This window comes from Pelobates fuscus, chromosome 3, assembly GCF_036172605.1.
Source record: "Pelobates fuscus isolate aPelFus1 chromosome 3, aPelFus1.pri, whole genome shotgun sequence".
Classification (NCBI taxonomy): Eukaryota; Metazoa; Chordata; class Amphibia; order Anura; family Pelobatidae; genus Pelobates; species Pelobates fuscus.
The window spans coordinates 392,939,351-392,959,944 of record NC_086319.1 but is presented as its reverse complement, the minus strand read 5'-3'; the positions used below and the strand labels follow the sequence as shown (position 1 = coordinate 392,959,944).

The window sequence follows — 20,594 nt, the reverse complement described above, 5'->3', positions numbered from 1 at the left end:
AGAGAGTATGCAGGACTTTGAAATAATAGATTGAGAATGTGCAAGGAAATATTTAGAAAGGTTTTAAAAGAGAACTGTTACTTAATGGCCAAAATCAGATTAGCAGCTGAATAATTCTTGGAATCTTTGCTGGATATTACAAAGATGGTTGCCAACGGGATGGCTTTCTCACTTGCTTCACGTAGAGCCTTATAGTTGTAATCCGGGGGCACAGATTATGCTTCCAAAGCACGTCTCTATGCTATATGTCTCCTGGAAGAAGTCTTCTTTGGAAAACCCTTTGAGAAAGTTGATGGGAAAAAGGCCTTGCTTTCACAAGAAAAAAAAAGAAGGTTTAATCAAACATTCTAGGGGATCAAATAAACTGAGAATGACCCTGTGAAGTAAATAAGATAGACACATATAGTATCTCCTTTTTAAACTGCCAGAGAACCAAATACAAATTTTAGGTTGATGAATTTTCAGTCAACATATATTTAATATATAGTGGTTGTTCTTGTGTGATTTATGTGCCATAATGCAAGAGATGTAGATTCGGTGCAATAATGATGAGGCACATAAGATAGTTTTCCAATTCTAGAGCTAAAAGAGGCACTGCTGAGATTCGAACTCAGGATCTCCTGTTTACTAGACAGGCGCTTTAACCAACTAAGCCACAGCACCACAACATACTGGCTCATGCCTTGTTTTACGTTTTCCAAATGGTGGCAGATTGGACCTTTCTCTATCCAAGAGATACATCATTGGAGGATTAATTGACATCAATCCATCTTTATAGCAAATACACCTCAGTTGTCAACAAACATTCAAATATTGCCCGCAGCTATGAAGGTAATAAACTACATTTCCACACTGGCCGTGGCAGTATCAGTTTTGAAGATTAACTTTGTCCCAGTGGCACAAGATTGGAATTTGACTGATTGATTAATTGATAGAGGATAACTATAGCTCTAAAAGATCCCCCTCCTTTCATACTCCACTCTATTCTCCTTTCCTCACTCAATTCCCTCAGTCATGATAATTTTACCAAAGTGAACTTTCTTTTCTCACCACTATCCATGTCTAGCATGGGTATACAAAGAATGCTAAATGCTGCCTCTGCAGGACACATTGTACTATAGGAAACCACCTTCTCCGCCTTGAGTTGTGCAGCTAATTCACCAAACTCTGCGTTCTGTGTTTTGGTCTGGGTTTTGGTTACTTTTATGGATGCCTTTCTTCCCCATGCCTCCGTCTTGTCCACAGCTGCCATCACAGGTCCCAGCATATTGAGAGAGAGTATTCAGGACTTTCAAATAATAGATTGAGAATGTGCTTGGAAATATTTAGAAAGGTTTTAAAAGAGAACTGTTACTTAATGGCCAAAATCAGATTAGCAGCTGAATAATTCTTGGAATCTTTGCTGGATATTAAAAAGATGGTTGCCAACGGGATGGCTTTCTCACTTGCTTCACGTAGAGCCTTATAGTTGTAATCCAGGGGCACAGATTATGCTTCCAAAGCACGTCTCTGTGCTATATGTCTCCTGGAAGAAGTCTTCTTTGGAAAACCCTTTGAGAAAGTTGATGGGAAAAAGGCCTTGCTTTCACAAGAAAAAAAAAGAAGGTTTAATCAAACATTCTAGGGGATCAAATAAACTGAGAATGACCCTGTGAAGTAAATAAGATAGACACATATAGTATCTCCTTTTTAAACTGCCAGAGAAGCAAATACAAATTTTACGTTGATGAATTTTCAGTCAACATATATTTAATGTATAGTGGTTGTTCTTGTGTGATTTGTGTGTCATAACGCAAGAGATGTAGATTCGGTGCAATAATGATGAGGCACATAAGATAGTTTTCCAATTCTAGAGCTAAAATAGGCACTGCTGAGATTCGAACTCAGGATCTCCTGTTTACTAGACAGGCGCTTTAACCAACTAAGCCACAGCACCACAACATACTGGCTCATGCCTTGTTTTACGTTTTCCAAATAATGGCAGATTGGACCTTTCTCTATCCAAGAGATACATCATTGGAGGATTAATTGACATCAATCCATCCTTGTTTTACATTTTCCAAATGGTGGCAGATTGGACCTTTCTCTATCCAAGAGATACATCATTGGAGGATTAAATGACATCAATCCATCTTTATAGCAAAGACATCTCAGTTGTCAACAAACATTCAAATATTGCCCGCAGCTATGAACGTAATAAACTACATTTCCACACTGGCCGTGGCAGTATCAGTTTTGAAGATTAACTTTGTCCCAGTGGCACAAGATTGGAACTTGACTGATTGATTAATTGATAGAGGATAACTCTAGCTCTAAAATATTCCCCTCCTTTCATACTCCACTCTATTCTCCTTTCCTCACTCAATTCCCTCAGTCATGATAATTTTACCAAAGTGAACTTTCTTTTCTGACCACTATCCATGTCTAGCATGGGTATACAAAGAATGCTAAATGCTGCCTCTGCAGGACACATTGTACTATAGGAAACCACCTTCTCCGCCTTGAGTTTTGCAGCTAATTCACCAAACTCTGCGTTCTGTGTTTGGGTCTGGGTTTTGGTTACTTTTATGGATGGCCATTGCCTTTCTTCCCCATGCCTCCGTCTTGTCCACAGCTGCCATCACAGGTCCCAGCATATTGAGAGAGAGTATTCAGGACTTTCAAATAATAGATTGAGAATGTGCAAGGAAATATTTAGAAAGGTTTTAAAAGAGAACTGTTACTTAATGGGCAAAATCAGATTAGCAGCTGAATAATTCTTGGAATCTTTGCTGGATATTACAAAGATGGTTGCCAACGGGATGGCTTTCTCACTTGCTTCACGTAGAGCCTTATAGTTGTAATCCGGGGGCACAGATTATGCTTCCAAAGCACGTCTCTATGCTATATGTCTCCTGGAAGAAGTCTTCTTTGGAAAACCCTTTGAGAAAGTTGATGGGAAAAAGGCCTTGCTTTCACAAGAAAAAAAAAGAAGGTTTAATCAAACATTCTAGGGGATCAAATAAACTGAGAATGACCCTGTGAAGTAAATAAGATAGACACATATAGTATCTCCTTTTTAAACTGCCAGAGAACCAAATACAAATTTTAGGTTGATGAATTTTCAGTCAACATATATTTAATATATAGTGGTTGTTCTTGTGTGATTTATGTGCCATAATGCAAGAGATGTAGATTCGGTGCAATAATGATGAGGCACATAAGATAGTTTTCCAATTCTAGAGCTAAAAGAGGCACTGCTGAGATTCGAACTCAGGATCTCCTGTTTACTAGACAGGCGCTTTAACCAACTAAGCCACAGCACCACAACATACTGGCTCATGCCTTGTTTTACGTTTTCCAAATGGTGGCAGATTGGACCTTTCTCTATCCAAGAGATACATCATTGGAGGATTAATTGACATCAATCCATCTTTATAGCAAATACACCTCAGTTGTCAACAAACATTCAAATATTGCCCGCAGCTATGAAGGTAATAAACTACATTTCCACACTGGCCGTGGCAGTATCAGTTTTGAAGATTAACTTTGTCCCAGTGGCACAAGATTGGAATTTGACTGATTGATTAATTGATAGAGGATAACTATAGCTCTAAAAGATCCCCCTCCTTTCATACTCCACTCTATTCTCCTTTCCTCACTCAATTCCCTCAGTCATGATAATTTTACCAAAGTGAACTTTCTTTTCTCACCACTATCCATGTCTAGCATGGGTATACAAAGAATGCTAAATGCTGCCTCTGCAGGACACATTGTACTATAGGAAACCACCTTCTCCGCCTTGAGTTGTGCAGCTAATTCACCAAACTCTGCGTTCTGTGTTTTGGTCTGGGTTTTGGTTACTTTTATGGATGCCTTTCTTCCCCATGCCTCCGTCTTGTCCACAGCTGCCATCACAGGTCCCAGCATATTGAGAGAGAGTATTCAGGACTTTCAAATAATAGATTGAGAATGTGCTTGGAAATATTTAGAAAGGTTTTAAAAGAGAACTGTTACTTAATGGCCAAAATCAGATTAGCAGCTGAATAATTCTTGGAATCTTTGCTGGATATTAAAAAGATGGTTGCCAACGGGATGGCTTTCTCACTTGCTTCACGTAGAGCCTTATAGTTGTAATCCAGGGGCACAGATTATGCTTCCAAAGCACGTCTCTGTGCTATATGTCTCCTGGAAGAAGTCTTCTTTGGAAAACCCTTTGAGAAAGTTGATGGGAAAAAGGCCTTGCTTTCACAAGAAAAAAAAAGAAGGTTTAATCAAACATTCTAGGGGATCAAATAAACTGAGAATGACCCTGTGAAGTAAATAAGATAGACACATATAGTATCTCCTTTTTAAACTGCCAGAGAAGCAAATACAAATTTTACGTTGATGAATTTTCAGTCAACATATATTTAATGTATAGTGGTTGTTCTTGTGTGATTTGTGTGCCATAACGCAAGAGATGTAGATTCGGTGCAATAATGATGAGGCACATAAGATAGTTTTCCAATTCTAGAGCTAAAATAGGCACTGCTGAGATTCGAACTCAGGATCTCCTGTTTACTAGACAGGCGCTTTAACCAACTAAGCCACAGCACCACAACATACTGGCTCATGCCTTGTTTTACGTTTTCCAAATAATGGCAGATTGGACCTTTCTCTATCCAAGAGATACATCATTGGAGGATTAATTGACATCAATCCATCCTTGTTTTACATTTTCCAAATGGTGGCAGATTGGACCTTTCTCTATCCAAGAGATACATCATTGGAGGATTAATTGACATCAATCCATCTTTATAGCAAATACATCTCAGTTGTCAACAAACATTCAAATATTGCCCGCAGCTATGAAGGTAATAAACTACATTTCCACACTGGCCGTGGCAGTATCAGTTTTGAAGATTAACTTTGTCCCAGAGGCACAAGATTGGAACTTGAATGATTGATTAATTGATAGAGGATAACTATAGCTCTAAAAGACCCCCCTCCTTTCATACTCCACTCTATTCTCCTTTCCTCACTCAATTCCCTCAGTCATGATAATTTTACCAAAGTGAACTTTCTTTTCTGACCACTATCCATGTCTAGCATGGGTATACAAAGAATGCTAAATGCTGCCTCTGCAGGACACATTGTACTATAGGAAACCACCTTCTCCGCCTTGAGTTGTGCAGCTAATTCACCAAACTCTGCGTTCTGTGTTTGGGTCTGGGTTTTGGTTACTTTTATGGATGGCCATTGCCTTTCTTCCCCATGCCTCCGTCTTGTCCACAGCTGCCATCACAGGTCCCTGCATATTGAGAGAGAGTATTCAGGACTTTCAAATAATAGATTGTGAATGTGCTTGGAAATATTTAGAAAGGTTTTAAAAGAGAACTGTTACTTAATGGCCAAAATCAGATTAGCAGCTGAATAATTCTTGGAATCTTTGCTGGATATTACAAAGATGGTTGCCAACGGGATGGCTTTCTCACTTGCTTCACGTAGAGCCTTATAGTTGTAATCCGGGGGCACAGATTATGCTTCCAAAGCACGGCATATGTGCTATATGTCTCCTGGAAGAAGTCTTCTTTGGAAAACCCTTTGAGAAAGTTGATGGGAAAAAGGCCTTGCTTTCACAAGAAAAAAAAAGAAGGTTTAATCAAACATTCTAGGGGATCAAATAAACTGAGAATGACCCTGTGAAGTAAATAAGATAGACACATATAGTATCTCCTTTTTAAACTGCCAGAGAAGCAAATACAAATTTTAGGTTGATGAATTTTCAGTCAACATATATTTAATATATAGTGGTTGTTCTTGTGTGATTTATGTGCCATAACGCAAGAGATGTAGATTCGGTGCAATAATGATGAGGCACATAAGATAGTTTTCCAATTCTAGAGCTAAAATATGCACTGCTGAGATTCAAACTCAGGATTTCCTGTTTACTAGACAGGCGCTTTAACCAACTAAGCCACAGCACCACAACATACTGGCTAATGCCTTGTTTTACGTTTTCCAAATGGTGGCAGATTGGACCTTTCTCTATCCAAGAGATACATCATTGGAGGATTAATTGACATCAATCCATCTTTATAGCAAATACATCTCAGTTGTCAACAAACATTCAAATATTGCCTGCAGCTATGAAGGTAATAAACTACATTTCCACACTGGCCGTGGCAGTATCAGTTTTGAAGATTAACTTTGTCACAGTGGCACAAGATTGGAACTTGACTGATTGATTAATTGATAGAGGATAACTATAGCTCTAAAAGATCCCCCTCCTTTCATACTCCACTCTATTCTCCTTTTCTCACTCAATTCCCTTAGTTATGATAATTTTACCAAAGTGAACTTTCTTTTCTGACCACTATCCATGTCTAGCATGGGTATACAAAGAATGCTAAATGCTGCCTCTGCAGGACACATTGTACTGTAGGAAACCACCTTCTCAGCCTTGAGTTGTGCAGCTAATTCACCAAACTCTGCGTTCTGTGTTTGGGTCTGGGTTTTGGTTACTTTTATGGATGGCCATTGCCTTTCTTCCCCATGCCTCCGTCTTGTCCACAGCTGCCATCACAGGTCCCAGCATATTGAGAGAGAGTATTCAGGACTTTCAAATAATAGATTGAGAATGTGCAAGGAAATATTTAGAAAGGTTTTAAAAGAGAACTGTTACTTAATGGCCAAAATCAGATTAGCAGCTGAATAATTCTTGGAATCTTTGCTGGATATTACAAAGATGGTTGCCAACGGGATGGCTTTCTCACTTGCTTCACGTAGAGCCTTATAGTTGTAATCCGGGGGCACAGATTATGCTTCCAAAGCACGTCTCTATGCTATATGTCTCCTGGAAGAAGTCTTCTTTGGAAAACCCTTTGAGAAAGTTGATGGGAAAAAGGCCTTGCTTTCACAAGAAAAAAAAGAAGGTTTAATCAAACATTCTAGGGGATCAAATTAACTGAGAATGACCCTGTGAAGTAAATAAGATAGACACATATAGTATCTCCTTTTTAAACTGCCAGAGAAGCAAATACAAATTTTAGGTCGATGAATTTTCAGTCAACATGTATTTAATATATAGTGGTTGTTTTTGTGTGATTTATGTGCCATAATGCAAGAGATGTAGATTCGGTGCAATAATGATGAGACACATAAGATAGTTTTCCAATTCTAGAGCTAAAATAGGCACTGCTGAGATTCGAACTCAGGATCTCCTGTTTACTAGACAGGCGCTTTAACCAACTAAGCCACAGCACCACAACATACTGTCGCATGCCTTGTTTTACGTTTTCCAAATGGTGGCAGATTGGACCTATCTCTATCCAAGAGATACATCATTGGAGGATTAATTGACATCAATCCATCTTTATAGCAAATACACCTCAGTTGTCAACAAACATTCAAATATTGCCCGCAGCTATGAAGGTAATAAACTACATTTCCACACTGGCCGTGGCAGTATCAGTTTTGAAGATTAACTTTGTCCCAGTGGCACAAGATTGGAATTGACTGATTGATTAATTGATAGAGGATAACTATAGCTCTAAAAGATCCCCCTCCTTTCATACTCCACTCTATTCTCCTTTCCTCAATCAATTCCCTCAGTCATGATAATTTTACCAAAGTGAACTTTCTTTTCTGACCACTATCCATGTCTAGCATGGGTATACAAAGAATGCTAAATGCTGCCTCTGCAGGACACATTGTACTGTAGGAAACCACCTTCTCCGCCTTGAGTTGTGCAGCTAATTCACCAAACTCTGCGTTCTGTGTTTGGGTCTGGGTTTTGGTTACTTTTATGGATGGTCATTGCCTTTCTTCCACATGCCTCCGTCTTGTCCACAGCTGCCATCACAGGTCCCAGCATATTGAGAGAGAGTATTCAGGACTTTCAAATAATAGATTGAGAATGTGCTTGGAAATATTTAGAAAGGTTTTAAAAGAGAACTGTTACTTAATGGCCAAAATCAGATTAGCAGCTGAATAATTCTTGGAATCTTTGCTGGATATTACAAAGATGGCTGTCAACGGTATGGCTTTCTCACTTGCTTCACGTAGAGCCTAATAGTTGTAATCCGGGGGCACAGATTATGCTTCCAAAGCACGTCTCTGTGCTATATGTCTCCCGGAAGAAGTCTTCTTTGGAAAACCCTTTGAGAAAGTTGATGGGAAAAAGGCCTTGCTTTCACAAGAAAAAAAAAGAAGGTTTATCAAACATTCTAGGGGATCAAATAAACTGAGAATGACCCTGTAAATAAATAAGATAGACACATATAGTATCTCCTTTTTAAACTGCCAGAGAAGCAAATACAAATTTTAGGTTGATGAATTTTCAGTCAACATATATTTAATATATAGTGGTTGCTCTTGTGTGATTTATGTGCCATAACGCAAGAGATGTAGATTCGGTGCAATAATGATGAGGCACATAAGGTAGTTTTCCAATTCTAGAGCTAAAATAGGCACTGCTGAGATTCGAACTCAGGATCTCCTGTTTACTAGACAGGCGCTTTAACCAACTAATCCACAGCACCTCAACATACTGACTCATGCCTTGTTTTACATTTTCCAAATGGTGGCAGATTGGACCTTTCTCTATCCAAGAGATACATCATTGGAGGATTAAATGACATCAATCCATCTTTATAGCAAAGACATCTCAGTTGTCAACAAACATTCAAATATTGCCCGCAGCTATGAACGTAATAAACTACATTTCCACACTGGCCGTGGCAGTATCAGTTTTGAAGATTAACTTTGTCCCAGTGGCACAAGATTGGAACTTGACTGATTGATTAATTGATAGAGGATAACTCTAGCTCTAAAATATTCCACTCCTTTCATACTCCACTCTATTCTCCTTTCCTCACTCAATTCCCTCAGTCATGATAATTTTACCAAAGTGAACTTTCTTTTCTGACCACTATCCATGTCTAGCATGGGTATACAAAGAATGCTAAATGCTGCGTCTGCAGGACACATTGTACTATAGGAAACCACCTTCTCCGCCTTGAGTTTTGCAGCTAATTCACCAAACTCTGCGTTCTGTGTTTGGGTCTGGGTTTTGGTTACTTTTATGGATGGCCATTGCCTTTCTTCCCCATGCCTCCGTCTTGTCCACAGCTGCCATCACAGGTCCCAGCATATTGAGAGAGAGTATTCAGGACTTTCAAATAATAGATTGAGAATGTGCAAGGAAATATTTAGAAAGGTTTTAAAAGAGAACTGTTACTTAATGGCCAAAATCAGATTAGCAGCTGAATAATTCTTGGAATCTTTGCTGGATATTACAAAGATGGTTGCCAACGGGATGGCTTTCTCACTTGCTTCACGTAGAGCCTTATAGTTGTAATCCGGGGGCACAGATTATGCTTCCAAAGCACGTCTCTATGCTATATGTCTCCTGGAAGAAGTCTTCTTTGGAAAACCCTTTGAGAAAGTTGATGGGAAAAAGGCCTTGCTTTCACAAGAAAAAAAAGAAGGTTTAATCAAACATTCTAGGGGATCAAATAAACTGAGAATGACCCTGTGAAGTAAATAAGATAGACACATATAGTATCTCCTTTTTAAACTGCCAGAGAACCAAATACAAATTTTAGGTTGATGAATTTTCAGTCAACATATATTTAATATATAGTGGTTGTTCTTGTGTGATTTATGTGCCATAATGCAAGAGATGTAGATTCGGTGCAATAATGATGAGGCACATAAGATAGTTTTCCAATTCTAGAGCTAAAAGAGGCACTGCTGAGATTCGAACTCAGGATCTCCTGTTTACTAGACAGGCGCTTTAACCAACTAAGCCACAGCACCACAACATACTGGCTCATGCCTTGTTTTACGTTTTCCAAATGGTGGCAGATTGGACCTTTCTCTATCCAAGAGATACATCATTGGAGGATTAATTGACATCAATCCATCTTTATAGCAAATACACCTCAGTTGTCAACAAACATTCAAATATTGCCCGCAGCTATGAAGGTAATAAACTACATTTCCACACTGGCCGTGGCAGTATCAGTTTTGAAGATTAACTTTGTCCCAGTGGCACAAGATTGGAATTTGACTGATTGATTAATTGATAGAGGATAACTATAGCTCTAAAAGATCCCCCTCCTGGTGCGGAGCCGCCAGCAGTGTATGGCGGCTCCGCATCTGGCTCTCCATTACGCTCCAGAATATCAGAAAAGTTTTATGTGTATTTTGGGTTGTTTATGTTATGCGTTCCTTTTTACCACTCACTGTTACGCTGTGTCACACATGGTATATATTTGACCCCCAAGCCGTCAGCTTAATCATGAACGAACGCATGCCAGGACAGTTACTATCTCATGTACCAGGCCATAAAAATACCTATCGAGGGGGCAGCAGCAGCTTCCCATGCGCTGCCAAGATGGCCGCCTGGGCATGGGAGCTCCCAAGACGGGGCCTCCTATGAATAGCCGGCCATCACAGATAGTACTATAATACCTTGCCCCCCTGGGGGACAGGAATGTATTCCTCTCTAACTTATGAACACCTAACCAAGACGGGAGTCGAGGGTAATCTCTCGGCCTATTAAGGGCATCCTCTCTCTCACCCCGGCTAGCGGGTCTTCTCAACCCCCACATGAGGGCTTCAGTGCCCATGAATATCTCGGAAACCGGGTCCTACACCACGGACCCTTCTTATGTACATAGTTGGTTTTACCCCTTTTTGTTACTCTTCCCCCCCAATTCTCCTACCCTCGCCAAGGCAATTGTATATCGCCTTACACCTGTACCTGTGTATTACACTAATGTACACCGACCGGCTTACCTTACCACAGACAATCGCATTATTCTATCACCCCACCATTCGATTCTAAATGACACTTAACCTACTCTCAATAAATGCCAAAGGGCTTAATTCACCCCACAAACGACGTATGGCATTGTTGGAAGCACAAAAACAGAAAACGCACATAGCATTTTACCAAGAGACTCACTTCCAAACTTATAAATCCCCTAAATTCTCCTCCAGATATTTCCCAATCGGATACCATTGTACGTACAAGAAAAAAAAAAGAGGTGTTTCTATTCTACTCAGTAGGGATGTAGCATTTCAGCTGATAAAGAAAATAAGTGATAGAAAAGGACGCTATCTTCTTTTGCAGTGCATAATAAACAATGTTCAATACACACTAGTTAACGTGTATGGCCCACCTGACAATCATCACCTTTTCCTGGACCAAATTTTGTCGTTAGCTAACGCCCATAAATTCGGAAATGTCATAATTGGAGGCGACACAAATTTCATCCTAGATCAAAACCTAGATACGACCTCCTCCGCCAAGATTTCAGGCAATACCACTAAACAAAGGACACGCTCCATTTCCCTTCTGGAAAATACTCTTCAGACACACGGGTTTATTGATATTTGGAGAATTCTACACCCCCTACTTAAAGACTATACATTTCACTCCTTAGTTCATAACTCGTACTCCAGAATAGACCGATTCCTCATCCCTGCCACACTCGCACCTCAAATAGCTACAGCGGACATAGGTACCATCACCTGGACAGATCATGCCCCTATAGTACTGAAATTTGCAACGCAACACCCTACTAGTGGGAACCGCACCTGGCGTCTAAATGATACCCTCCTGACCGACCATAAACTAGTGACACAAATCACCAAAGAATTAGACACCTATTTTAGTTTAAATGACACTGGAGAAATCGGTATAGAAACTATTTGGCAAGCCCACAAGGCAGTCCTACGAGGCCAATTCATAAAACATGCTAGCCACAATAAGAAGCTTCGGACACAGGCATATATTGATCTGCACAAGTCACTAGCTAACCTCACTCGCACTAATAAAATAGCGCCATCACACACCGTCACACGGCAGATTCATGATCTACAGTCAAAACTGAAAGACATGGAACTGGAAAAAACTACCTACTTAATGTCGAAAATGAAACACAAATTCTTTAAAGACGGAAACAGAGCAGGGAAGACGTTAGCAGCACAACTCAAAGCTAAGACGCTATCGTCTAAGATTGCATATCTCACTGCAAAACAGGGCGAAAAGATCACAGATCCACAAGCAATTGTGGAGGAATTTAGCCGCTACTATAGCGGCCTATATAACCTGGCTAAAGAACAGGACTGCCACCCCCCCACGCAAAACGACATCGACACATATCTGAAGGACATCACCCTACCGACCCTCACCCCAGAAGACTGTCAATCCCTAATACGACCCTTTACGCCCCAAGAAATAAAAGACGTTATTAGACAACTACCAAAACATAAATCACCTGGCCCGGACGGGTTTACAAACTCATACTATTATACGTTCCAAGATCTTTTAGTACCCTACCTGACTAAATTGTTTAACCGCTGCTTTCAGGATGGCGCTTTGCCTACCGCCATGCTGCAAGCTTTCATCTCAACACTACCCAAACCTGGGAAACCCCCAACCCAATGCTCCAATTTCAGACCCATATCGTTACTAAATTGCGACACAAAGATCTATGCCAAACTTTTAGCAAATAGAATCAACCCCATCCTCGCCCGCATTATCCATAACGACCAGTCAGGTTTTGTTAAAGGACGGCAAGGTACAGACAATACCAGGAAGATTCTTAATATACTATCCCATATTGACGCGACACACACAGAAAGCCTCCTGTTAGCCTTAGATGCCGAAAAGGCATTTGACCGTCTCAATTGGACATACATGATTTCAGTCTTACATAAATTCGGCTTCCCTAGAGAACTAACCCGAGGTATCATGGCTCTCTATAAGGACCCAACAGCTCGAGTATCCAACTCAGGTTTTACCTCACTGCCGTTCAACCTCTCGAACGGTACCAGGCAAGGCTGCCCGCTCTCCCCCCTCCTCTTTATCCTAGCGCTAGAACCCCTAGCACAAAAAATTAGACACGACCCACTTGTCTCAGGAATACAGATAGGGCAATCACAGTTCAAGCTTGCTATGTTTGCTGACGACATTTTAGTTACCGTTGGTAACCCAGATACTTCTCTACCACGCCTTACACACCTCCTACGAGATTATGGCAAAATATCATATTATAAACTAAACCAAAGCAAAACACAGGCCCTACCCATTCATATCCAAGCACCAACAGTTGACAAATTAAAGAGGATATATCAATTTGACTGGAGACAGAAATACGTCACCTATCTGGGTGTAAAACTGGCGTTACACCAGCACACCACCCTATCGCTCAACTATGGGCCCTTATCACACACATGCACCTCTTTCTTCCAATCATGGAAACACATCCACCTATCTTGGTTGGGGCGTATTAATGTAATTAAAATGATATTATTGCCAAAAATCCTCTATGTTTTTCGGATGCTACCAATCCAGGTACCACCACAAATGCTTAGAAATATTCAATCTACATTGTCCCGTTACATATGGGATAAGAAAAAGCCACGTTTACCCATGTCCTTACTCCAACAAACATCGCCTGAAGGAGGATTAGGTGCGCCTAAAATATCCGCATACTATGAAGCTGCAATATTAGAATCGGCCATTCGTGTCCATGCTGACAGAGACACGTTCCAATGGGCAGACATGGAACACGACAAGTCCACACCACACTCACTATTACATATCATGTGGTCTCATAAAGTACACCGTCCCCCAAAACTCTCATTATACCCAACCTCAGCCTTAATGCTAAAATATTGGGACAAACTACTGTCAACAGTATCGGAAAAGGGAAAATACTGTGTAGAGGCTCCTATTGAGGCATTGACCCTACTGACTCCATGGTTGTCACTAAAGACCTGGGCCAAATGTGGGGTTAAATATATCAAGGACATATGCACATCCTACTCTATCGAACCATTCCCCGACTTACAAAAACGTTTGCATCTACCGAACTCCCTGATATTTCAATATCTACAATTAAAAAGTGTGTTAACCTCCCAAGTCTCATGGCATCACACAATGCCCCCCCAACGTGTAAACAGTACTATTGCCATAATGTCCAAGTGCCGAAACGCACCATTAAAGCCTAAATCTCTTTCGATATGTTACAAATCTATCCTAGATTACCATGCCCTCCACTCCTTTCACTTCACACGCCAGTGGGAAAAAGAAGGCATCTCTAACCTAACGGAAGATGCTTGGCTCAAAGCCACCAACGCCCTGAAAGGTATTACCTCATGCTTCTCCCATGTAGAGGCGCACAAGAAAGTGATCTACAGATGGTACCTAACCCCCCACAAACTGAATCAAATATACCCTAACACTAACCCCATATGCTGGAGATGCTCGAGCACTATAGGCAATATGATGCATATTTGGTGGGAATGTATGGATATTCGGCCGCTCTGGTCCAAAGTACAAATAATACTAAACCAAATCCTACAACACGAAACACTCATTACTCCAGAAATAGCACTCTTGCTCCTTTACCCGGCTCACTGGGATCGAGCAGACAAAAAAATAGCCTCTATCGTGCTATTAGCAGCACGCCACCTAATAGCACAGAGCTGGAAGAGCACTATATGTCCCTCTAGAAGGGAACTCATAGAAAGGGTAAAACTGTTCTACAAGTATGAACTGCTCACTGCAGACTCATATACGAAAAGACAGCGGTTAGAACTAATATGGAAGCCCTGGGTTACCCTCTTAGAGAAGGACAACCCCTAGGAGTCCGCTTATATGAAACCCACAGCATACAACAGCGGTACCCCCACTAACCAGAACATCACTACTCGATAATGTTAGGTGAATGATATGCCAACATAGGTTATCACAAACTATTACAGGTTATTTGCTCCTAGATTGGTACAACTCCCCACGTAAGAAAAGAACTGTATGAGCGCCCACTTACAACTGTTGCATGTGGACCATCGAATTTTGTGGATAAGCGATTTTGTACAAACGATACAGAATACTGTGAATGACAATGTAATGTAAAGAGCACTATCGACACATTATATGTATATATATAAGCACTGTTACTACAATTTGCTGCCTTGGTATGTACCCTCCCAAACCCCGCACCCTCCCTTTTTCTTTGTTCTGTATCCCACACCCCCTAAGTATTTGAAAAATAAAAATCTTAAATTTCAAAAAAAAAAGATCCCCCTCCTTTCATACTCCACTCTATTCTCCTTTCCTCACTCAATTCCCTCAGTCATGATAATTTTACCAAAGTGAACTTTCTTTTCTCACCACTATCCATGTCTAGCATGGGTATACAAAGAATGCTAAATGCTGCCTCTGCAGGACACATTGTACTATAGGAAACCACCTTCTCCGCCTTGAGTTGTGCAGCTAATTCACCAAACTCTGCGTTCTGTGTTTTGGTCTGGGTTTTGGTTACTTTTATGGATGCCGTTCTTCCCCATGCCTCCGTCTTGTCCACAGCTGCCATCACAGGTCCCAGCATATTGAGAGAGAGTATTCAGGACTTTCAAATAATAGATTGAGAATGTGCTTGGAAATATTTAGAAAGGTTTTAAAAGAGAACTGTTACTTAATGGCCAAAATCAGATTAGCAGCTGAATAATTCTTGGAATCTTTGCTGGATATTAAAAAGATGGTTGCCAACGGGATGGCTTTCTCACTTGCTTCACGTAGAGCCTTATAGTTGTAATCCAGGGGCACAGATTATGCTTCCAAAGCACGTCTCTGTGCTATATGTCTCCTGGAAGAAGTCTTCTTTGGAAAACCCTTTGAGAAAGTTGATGGGAAAAAGGCCTTGCTTTCACAAGAAAAAAAAAGAAGGTTTAATCAAACATTCTAGGGGATCAAATAAACTGAGAATGACCCTGTGAAGTAAATAAGATAGACACATATAGTATCTCCTTTTTAAACTGCCAGAGAAGCAAATACAAATTTTACGTTGATGAATTTTCAGTCAACATATATTTAATGTATAGTGGTTGTTCTTGTGTGATTTGTGTGTCATAACGCAAGAGATGTAGATTCGGTGCAATAATGATGAGGCACATAAGATAGTTTTCCAATTCTAGAGCTAAATTAGGCACTGCTGAGATTCGAACTCAGGATCTCCTGTTTACTAGACAGGCGCTTTAACCAACTAAGCCACAGCACCACAACATACTGGCTCATGCCTTGTTTTACGTTTTCCAAATAATGGCAGATTGGACCTTTCTCTATCCAAGAGATACATCATTGGAGGATTAATTGACATCAATCCATCCTTGTTTTACATTTTCCAAATGGTGGCAGATTGGACCTTTCTCTATCCAAGAGATACATCATTGGAGGATTAAATGACATCAATCCATCTTTATAGCAAAGACATCTCAGTTGTCAACAAACATTCAAATATTGCCCGCAGCTATGAACGTAATAAACTACATTTCCACACTGGCCGTGGCAGTATCAGTTTTGAAGATTAACTTTGTCCCAGTGGCACAAGATTGGAACTTGACTGATTGATTAATTGATAGAGGATAACTCTAGCTCTAAAATATTCCCCTCCTTTCATACTCCACTCTATTCTCCTTTCCTCACTCAATTCCCTCAGTCATGATAATTTTACCAAAGTGAACTTTCTTTTCTGACCACTATCCATGTCTAGCATGGGTATACAAAGAATGCTAAATGCTGCCTCTGCAGGACACATTGTACTATAGGAAACCACCTTCTCCGCCTTGAGTTTTGCAGCTAATTCACCAAACTCTGCGTTCTGTGTTTGGGTCTGGGTTTTGGTTACTTTTATGGATGGCCATTGCCTTTCTTCCCCATGCCTCCGTCTTGTCCACAGCTGCCATCACAGGTCCCAGCATATTGAGAGAGAGTATTCAGGACTTTCAAATAATAGATTGAGAATGTGCAAGGAAATATTTAGAAAGGTTTTAAAAGAGAACTGTTACTTAATGGCCAAAATCAGATTAGCAGCTGAATAATTCTTGGAATCTTTGCTGGATATTACAAAGATGGTTGCCAACGGGATGGCTTTCTCACTTGCTTCACGTAGAGCCTTATAGTTGTAATCCGGGGGCACAGATTATGCTTCCAAAGCACGTCTCTATGCTATATGTCTCCTGGAAGAAGTCTTCTTTGGAAAACCCTTTGAGAAAGTTGATGGGAAAAAGGCCTTGCTTTCACAAGAAAAAAAAAGAAGGTTTAATCAAACATTCTAGGGGATCAAATAAACTGAGAATGACCCTGTGAAGTAAATAAGATAGACACATATAGTATCTCCTTTTTAAACTGCCAGAGAACCAAATACAAATTTTAGGTTGATGAATTTTCAGTCAACATATATTTAATATATAGTGGTTGTTCTTGTGTGATTTATGTGCCATAATGCAAGAGATGTAGATTCGGTGCAATAATGATGAGGCACATAAGATAGTTTTCCAATTCTAGAGCTAAAAGAGGCACTGCTGAGATTCGAACTCAGGATCTCCTGTTTACTAGACAGGCGCTTTAACCAACTAAGCCACAGCACCACAACATACTGGCTCATGCCTTGTTTTACGTTTTCCAAATGGTGGCAGATTGGACCTTTCTCTATCCAAGAGATACATCATTGGAGGATTAATTGACATCAATCCATCTTTATAGCAAATACACCTCAGTTGTCAACAAACATTCAAATATTGCCCGCAGCTATGAAGGTAATAAACTACATTTCCACACTGGCCGTGGCAGTATCAGTTTTGAAGATTAACTTTGTCCCAGTGGCACAAGATTGGAATTTGACTGATTGATTAATTGATAGAGGATAACTATAGCTCTAAAAGATCCCCCTCCTTTCATACTCCACTCTATTCTCCTTTCCTCACTCAATTCCCTCAGTCATGATAATTTTACCAAAGTGAACTTTCTTTTCTCACCACTATCCATGTCTAGCATGGGTATACAAAGAATGCTAAATGCTGCCTCTGCAGGACACATTGTACTATAGGAAACCACCTTCTCCGCCTTGAGTTGTGCAGCTAATTCACCAAACTCTGCGTTCTGTGTTTTGGTCTGGGTTTTGGTTACTTTTATGGATGCCTTTCTTCCCCATGCCTCCGTCTTGTCCACAGCTGCCATCACAGGTCCCAGCATATTGAGAGAGAGTATTCAGGACTTTCAAATAATAGATTGAGAATGTGCTTGGAAATATTTAGAAAGGTTTTAAAAGAGAACTGTTACTTAATGGCCAAAATCAGATTAGCAGCTGAATAATTCTTGGAATCTTTACTGGATATTAAAAAGATGGTTGCCAACGGGATGGCTTTCTCACTTGCTTCACGTAGAGCCTTATAGTTGTAATCCAGGGGCACAGATTATGCTTCCAAAGCACGTCTCTGTGCTATATGTCTCCTGGAAGAAGTCTTCTTTGGAAAACCCTTTGAGAAAGTTGATGGGAAAAAGGCCTTGCTTTCACAAGAAAAAAAAAGAAGGTTTAATCAAACATTCTAGGGGATCAAATAAACTGAGAATGACCCTGTGAAGTAAATAAGATAGACACATATAGTATCTCCTTTTTAAACTGCCAGAGAAGCAAATACAAATTTTACGTTGATGAATTTTCAGTCAACATATATTTAATGTATAGTGGTTGTTCTTGTGTGATTTGTGTGCCATAACGCAAGAGATGTAGATTCGGTGCAATAATGATGAGGCACATAAGATAGTTTTCCAATTCTAGAGCTAAAATAGGCACTGCTGAGATTCGAACTCAGGATCTCCTGTTTACTAGACAGGCGCTTTAACCAACTAAGCCACAGCACCACAACATACTGGCTCATGCCTTGTTTTACGTTTTCCAAATAATGGCAGATTGGACCTTTCTCTATCCAAGAGATACATCATTGGAGGATTAATTGACATCAATCCATCCTTGTTTTACATTTTCCAAATGGTGGCAGATTGGACCTTTCTCTATCCAAGAGATACATCATTGGAGGATTAATTGACATCAATCCATCTTTATAGCAAATACATCTCAGTTGTCAACAAACATTCAAATATTGCCCGCAGCTATGAAGGTAATAAACTACATTTCCACACTGGCCGTGGCAGTATCAGTTTTGAAGATTAACTTTGTCCCAGAGGCACAAGATTGGAACTTGAATGATTGATTAATTGATAGAGGATAACTATAGCTCTAAAAGACCCCCCTCCTTTCATACTCCACTCTATTCTCCTTTCCTCACTCAATTCCCTCAGTCATGATAATTTTACCAAAGTGAACTTTCTTTTCTGACCACTATCCATGTCTAGCATGGGTATACAAAGAATGCTAAATGCTGCCTCTGCAGGACACATTGTACTATAGGAAACCACCTTCTCCGCCTTGAGTTGTGCAGCTAATTCACCAAACTCTGCGTTCTGTGTTTGGGTCTGGGTTTTGGTTACTTTTATGGATGGCCATTGCCTTTCTTCCCCATGCCTCCGTCTTGTCCACAGCTGCCATCACAGGTCCCTGCATATTGAGAGAGAGTATTCAGGACTTTCAAATAATAGATTGTGAATGTGCTTGGAAATATTTAGAAAGGTTTTAAAAGAGAACTGTTACTTAATGGCCAAAATCAGATTAGCAGCTGAATAATTCTTGGAATCTTTGCTGGATATTACAAAGATGGTTGCCAACGGGATGGCTTTCTCACTTGCTTCACGTAGAGCCTTATAGTTGTAATCCGGGGGCACAGATTATGCTTCCAAAGCACGTCTCTGTGCTATATGTCTCCTGGAAGAAGTCTTCTTTGGAAAACCCTTTGAGAAAGTTGATGGGAAAAAGGCCTTGCTTTCACAAGAAAAAAAAAGAAGGTTTAATCAAACATTCTAGGGGATCAAATAAACTGAGAATGACCCTGTGAAGTAAATAAGATAGACACATATAGTATCTCCTTTTTAAACTGCCAGAGAAGCAAATACAAATTTTAGGTTGATGAATTTTCAGTCAACATATATTTAATATATAGTGGTTGTTCTTGTGTGATTTATGTGCCATAACGCAAGAGATGTAGATTCGGTGCAATAATGATGAGGCACATAAGATAGTTTTCCAATTCTAGAGCTAAAATAGGCACTGCTGAGATTCGAACTCAGGATTTCCTGTTTACTAGACAGGCGCTTTAACCAACTAAGCCACAGCACCACAACATACTGGCTCATTTTTACGTTTTACGTTTTTTAACGTTTTACATTTTCCAAATGGTTGCAGATTGGACCTTTCTCTATCCAAGAGATACATCATTCTAGGATTAATTGACATCAATCCATCTTTATAGCAAATACATCTCAGTTGTCAACAAACATTCAAATATTGCCCGCAGCTATGAAGGTAATAAACTACATTTCCACACTGGCCGTGCCAGTATCAGTTTTGAAGATTAACTCTGTCCCAGTGGCACAAGATTGGAACTTGAATGATTGATTAATTGATAGAGGATAACTATAGCTCTAAAAGATCCCCCTCCTTTCATACTACACTCTATTCTCCTTTCCTCACTCAATTCCCTCAGTCATGATAATTTTACCAAAGTGAACTTTCTTTTCTGACCACTATCCATGTCTAGCATGGGTATACAAAGAATGATAAATGCTGCCTCTGCAGGACACATTGTACTATAGGAAACCACCTTCTCCGCCTTGAGTTGTGCAGCTAATTCACCAAACTCTGCGCACGTCTCTGTGC

The 20,594-nt window shown here is 40.1% G+C and overlaps 11 non-coding genes across 11 annotated transcripts; all 11 read right to left on the bottom strand.

The window, feature by feature from the left end:
- Window positions 1-589: 589 nt before the first annotated feature.
- Window positions 590-663, bottom strand: TRNAT-AGU (transfer RNA threonine (anticodon AGU)). Its single transcript has one exon. It is a non-coding gene; the product is annotated as a tRNA-Thr (tRNA).
- Window positions 664-1,862: 1,199 nt separating this feature from the next.
- TRNAT-AGU (transfer RNA threonine (anticodon AGU)) lies at window positions 1,863-1,936 on the bottom strand. Its single transcript has one exon. It is a non-coding gene; the product is annotated as a tRNA-Thr (tRNA).
- Window positions 1,937-3,231: 1,295 nt separating this feature from the next.
- Window positions 3,232-3,305, bottom strand: TRNAT-AGU (transfer RNA threonine (anticodon AGU)). The gene has a single exon. It is a non-coding gene; the product is annotated as a tRNA-Thr (tRNA).
- Window positions 3,306-4,504: 1,199 nt separating this feature from the next.
- Window positions 4,505-4,578, bottom strand: TRNAT-AGU (transfer RNA threonine (anticodon AGU)). The gene has a single exon. It is a non-coding gene; the product is annotated as a tRNA-Thr (tRNA).
- A 2,575-nt stretch (window positions 4,579-7,153) lies between these two features.
- Window positions 7,154-7,227, bottom strand: TRNAT-AGU (transfer RNA threonine (anticodon AGU)). The gene has a single exon. It is a non-coding gene; the product is annotated as a tRNA-Thr (tRNA).
- Window positions 7,228-8,430: 1,203 nt separating this feature from the next.
- Window positions 8,431-8,504, bottom strand: TRNAT-AGU (transfer RNA threonine (anticodon AGU)). Its single transcript has one exon. It is a non-coding gene; the product is annotated as a tRNA-Thr (tRNA).
- Window positions 8,505-9,709: 1,205 nt separating this feature from the next.
- Window positions 9,710-9,783, bottom strand: TRNAT-AGU (transfer RNA threonine (anticodon AGU)). The gene has a single exon. It is a non-coding gene; the product is annotated as a tRNA-Thr (tRNA).
- A 6,186-nt stretch (window positions 9,784-15,969) lies between these two features.
- TRNAT-AGU (transfer RNA threonine (anticodon AGU)) lies at window positions 15,970-16,043 on the bottom strand. Its single transcript has one exon. It is a non-coding gene; the product is annotated as a tRNA-Thr (tRNA).
- Window positions 16,044-17,338: 1,295 nt separating this feature from the next.
- On the bottom strand, window positions 17,339-17,412 carry TRNAT-AGU (transfer RNA threonine (anticodon AGU)). Its single transcript has one exon. It is a non-coding gene; the product is annotated as a tRNA-Thr (tRNA).
- A 1,199-nt stretch (window positions 17,413-18,611) lies between these two features.
- Window positions 18,612-18,685, bottom strand: TRNAT-AGU (transfer RNA threonine (anticodon AGU)). Its single transcript has one exon. It is a non-coding gene; the product is annotated as a tRNA-Thr (tRNA).
- Window positions 18,686-19,980: 1,295 nt separating this feature from the next.
- Window positions 19,981-20,054, bottom strand: TRNAT-AGU (transfer RNA threonine (anticodon AGU)). The gene has a single exon. It is a non-coding gene; the product is annotated as a tRNA-Thr (tRNA).
- Window positions 20,055-20,594: the final 540 nt, after the last annotated feature.